At 34.9% G+C, this 4,929-nt stretch overlaps 1 pseudogene; it reads right to left on the bottom strand.

Moving 5' to 3' along the window:
- Positions 1-337: 337 nt before the first annotated feature.
- On the bottom strand, positions 338-4,713 carry LOC110704531 (annotated as a pseudogene).
- Between the last annotated feature and the right edge of the window lie 216 nt (positions 4,714-4,929).

The following is a 4,929-nucleotide window of genomic DNA, read 5'->3' as shown; positions in this document are numbered from 1 at the left end:
CTAGTGTTTCATAATTTATGTCTTACATTTTGTTATGGTCACTAATTGTGTAGGACAAAAGACATCGAAAAATTGTAATTTCAAACGAGAAATTGCAGATTTGGCAGTACATTAGAAAATAAAGGGGCTGTTCAGCTTCATTCAGAACTTTTGCAGGAAAACATTATACTTGTATAAAGGTTGTTACAGCATGATAGATAGTACTTCTGATTTCTGACAACTATAGTCAGGACTAGATGTATGCTTCCTGACGCATAGCGACAAGAGTAAAAACAGTTAGGGATGTTGTATCCAGAACCTTCTTCAAGAATGACAAGGAACTTATAAACATGACATCTTGGTGACAAGGAGAAGAACTCTATTGAGTATGGAAATTTAGACAAATAAATAGTCATGATTACATTTGATAAATAAATCGTGGAATAGAAAGAATGATTACTCTCATGAATTAGGCTACTACAGAGACTCTGGGAGCATTAAGAGTATTAAAAAAAATCTAAGATATAAAAAAAGGGGGGGCCGAAGAAATGTGGATATCCATATTGACAAACCTAAAAAAGAAAAACATGCACACTCTAGAAGCAAATCTCACCAACAGACCATGCTCCCGAAAACTAAACAATCACATCCATCCGGGTTATAATGCCTCAATGGAAATGAAATATGGTCGCGCATATCATCAACAACGTAAAGATGAGCTGGATAGGATTTATGGCTGCAGAAGAGATATCTTGAGGCCTGTACAGAAAACAAACAGCAAAAAAAAACGTTATGAGTCTCCTTGTACATTCAGATAAGCAGACAATGAGAGTCTGGCATTGACTAACAGTTGGACAACAAACAGGCCGGGGCAAAATGTTGATAATACCCTCACTTGAATCCAAGAAACAATTAGCTCACTAAAGGTAGTATCTAAGACATTTTTGCCCATTGGTTTGGATAACTTGTTAGGCAAATACAGAGTAAATTTATGGAACATTGGGGTACAAGAACATACTTCTGCAACTTCTTGAGTGCACCGCAGAATAGGACATTGTCAGGAGCAGGCAGCTCAGTTTTCAACGCCAACTGTGGATTGCCTGCGGTTTCTGGATTGACTACCCTGATATAGGTCTCTTGTCCAAGATACCATGAGTCAAGGTTTGTAGTTCTCAAATTCCAAACACCGACATTATCGAGTGAAACCAAAATAGCAGTCCAAGCCCCAGGATAAACCTACAGAAGGGAATTTCAAGGTTTAGTATTTTCATAAGATGAACTTTTTTGAACTTACTGGTATCTTTCAAGTTTTCCACAGCTTGATTGATTTCAAAATGGAGTAAGATGAAAAAGGAAGCATGGATTAGTAGAATAAAACAAGATCGATACCTGTGCTGTGGTACGAGCAATTCCATCCCATTTGTTGTATGTTCCTCTACTGTTATTCGACCACTCACCATAATCCATACTGTATTGAAAACATCCAAAAAAATTAAGAATGGTTAGTACAGATAATATATAATCACATAGTTGTGTTCTCTTCACTTGAAAGAATAAGATAAAGGGTAAGATTAAGATGAACCAATAAGCTCACGCTCAGATAAAGGCTACTCAACTTCAATTCACAATTTTCGAAAGTTCGAATAAGTAAACAGTGACATAATTGGAAAGGCTAAAGAAGTGAGGATCCTTACCCAACCACGAAAAAGTTGTATCCATCAAGGTGGTAAGTGTGGACCTTGGACGCATTGTTTTGAAGGATGATCTCCAAAAATCCCCTGTAAGTACCATTGATAATTGATGTTTCCATGCGAGGGGCCCCTGTCAAGGGTTTGTGGGGAAAGTCCATCTTATAGATGCCTTTCAAATGGTGCTTATCAGCAAGCCTCATTGGTGTGGTAGGATTGACAAATGAAACCCCATTAAGTGCGGTGCGTTTTTTCCCACCTATCTTCACAGGGGCTTGTTTTGTATGAGGAAAACATCAGTCACATTTATGTCACCATATCTAAAGGAACCCTGTGGGTTAGGACGGGCACCACTAGCAGACACATTCCACCTACACAATATGACCACAGAACATTTCAGCTCACATACATGGTATAGAAAGAATAACTAATTTTCTAATCATTTCCTAACACAGTAATGCTCTAGGTAGAAGTAATTTATATATGTACTAAAAACTGAAAAGATCCGACATCTGAAGCGTATCACATTTAAGATTAACTTTAAGGGCAAACCTGATTGATCTGGCCTGGTTCATGGAGAATGTCTTGTCATTTTCATCTTGTGGAGGGTCTGGGAGGGGGCCGTGTGCCTTTCCTTTGGAATTTGAGTAACGCAAGATTGCAACACCAGTAACTTTCTGCCAAGTCGTTTGATTGACCATACGAGCACTGGCGACTATGTAGTAATCAGAGCTGGCATTTTGATCAGTTGTTAGCAAAAATGAGTAAGATTGTCCCGCATGAATGTCCAAGCTAGTGTAATTTTGCTGCACAGTGTAGGATCCCTCAACTTCTGCCAAAAGCAGATTGTGGCTCTGAATTCTGAAGTTCAAGCTAGTTGAGACTCCAACATTGTGTACACGAAGACGGTATGTTTTCCCTGAAAATATTGTTGTTAAATGTTAAGCTAACATAAATAATCATTTGGACTTAATCCGACACTGGTGTAGATAAATCAAATACAGAAAAAAAAGCAAGCAGAGCATTCCCAAGAACATATAATTTCTATAATCCACATGCAATTAGTGAGTGAAAATTTCCCTAATTATTTTGGTTTATAGGAAGCCTCAAAAGAGCGTGATGAGACAGGACGCCTTTCGAAATCCTGGATACAACCCCCAAAATCTTAACTAGCTCCGATAATTAAAAGTACAAGTTTAAACAATTTTTTAAAAAGCTTCAATAAGATTATCTTAGTTGTCATGACAGCAAAAAAGTTGAAAATTTAAATTATTGTGCAGGCAAATAGGGTCCAACACACAAAGAAGGAAGACAATATAACCATAAGCAACAACAATAACCCCACCAAAGAAATAAAATTACCATTATAATGAGGTTTAGTCAGCAAAAGAGTTATTAATAAAAATCAACATTTAAATTAAATATAATAGGATTCATTCATACAGTGTATGAAGCACATGGCTTCTGAATTAAGCAAGTGAGGCACAAACTTAGTCAACACATTATGTGGAAAACACTAAAAGCAAAAGAACAACTCTAACCCAGGAAGCAGAAATCTTGACCAGCCAAATAAGGTTAAACTCTCAAGTAAGCTCTTTTAATTAACATTATTCACAGTTAAATATAGTAATAACATTCAATCAAATATAACATGCAATGAACTTAAATTTCCAAAAATAAAATTTAAAAACTAAGATCTTATGATTTACCTGGATGAACATCTATAATTTCATAATCAATGCCATCAGGAACACTGTTATTATATTTGTAAGGACCTTTTCCATTAATAAGAACACCATCTGGCATTCCTAGAGATTTGCCTCCATTAAGGGTTTTCCTCAAATCCTGAAAATTTCAAAGTTTTCACTCAGAAAAATGCATACATTACCAAGATTACACATTATGCTAAACTAATGGGTGTTTGTAACACTAACCGAGTGGCTCTTAGAGTACCAATCTCCGATCATGAGGATGATATCGGCCTCGGGCGTGGCGAAAGGAATCGCAATAACTGGACGATTGTTGATAATAATTCCACCATAACCACCAGAAGCTCTTTGGAAATTGAGAGAAGGGAAGTAAAAGAAACTCCCAATTTGATCCTTAACTTGGAATTGGTAAGTCCAATTCCACTTAGGAGGAATTGGGCAATTAGTTCCTAATACTCCATCTTGCCAGTGAGTTCTCCTTTGAAATACTCCTGCCCTGTAGTGTTGCCAATATTATACATCTTTTTTATATAATTAATATGGTACTCATATTCACTCAAATTATAACCAAAAAATGAAAGGAAATTGAAATGTTACCATGTCATTAAGAGTTCTTCATCCAATTTGTTGTGCACATTAACAACTACATTGTTGTTAGTAGTGACATTGATGGGAGGTCCTGGAAATTTACCATTAATAGCAATGACCTACATGCAAAAAAAAAAAAAAAAAAAAAAAAAAGCCAAAAATTTTCAAAAAAATTCAAAAAAAAAAAAACAAATAAAAGCTAAGAACTTTAGCAAAATTGCAAATCATGAACATGAACAGTTCAATATAAAAGATTGCAACTTTAGATGTTTAATGGTACAAATTAAAGCACATTTTATAGATCTAGATTAAAGACTACTTATTTTTACATAAATTTGAGTAAAACCTATCATTTAATACAAAATTAAAGCAATACCCAGATAATTAAATGAACAAAAAATTGAAATTTTAAGCAAGAAATTAGAAGATCTGATGAATGTAAACCTGCTCAGGAACACCCAATGGAGAAGCAGTGATGTATGAGACTTCAAAATCATAGTAAACAAAGGCATCACCAGCTGAAGATAAGCTCACTAACACTGAAATTAGGAGCCCAATTAACACTATGGTAGTGCTAGTTGAAACCATTTTATTTCTGTGTTCAGAAAAAATGGAGGTTTTTCTTTGATGTTTTCAAGAGTTTAATGCCAAATTTATTTGAGTTTTGTGTGTTTACATTATCAGCTTTTGGAGAGAGAAAAGCAGAGGCAGGGGAGCAAGAGAGAGAAAGAGACAATGATGAAATTGTTATTTACAGAAATATGAGGTTTTTTTTATGGGGCAGAAATAAATAATCGTTTTTTTTCTTCTTTTTACGAAAAAACATTTTTTTAATAAGGAAAATGCTACACCCCATTTATTAAAAATTAAATTTGAAGTATGGTATAAGTTCACGTAAGCATAAACTTTACATATACTAGTCTCTTCTTATATCTAAATTTTTGTTTAGAAAATTTTAAGCATAT

Source organism: Chenopodium quinoa, unplaced genomic scaffold (assembly GCF_001683475.1).
Source record: "Chenopodium quinoa cultivar QQ74 unplaced genomic scaffold, ASM168347v1, whole genome shotgun sequence".
Taxonomy (NCBI): Eukaryota; Viridiplantae; Streptophyta; class Magnoliopsida; order Caryophyllales; family Amaranthaceae; genus Chenopodium; species Chenopodium quinoa.
Note: the sequence above shows the minus strand (reverse complement) of the source record. Positions and strands in the feature narration are given on the sequence as shown.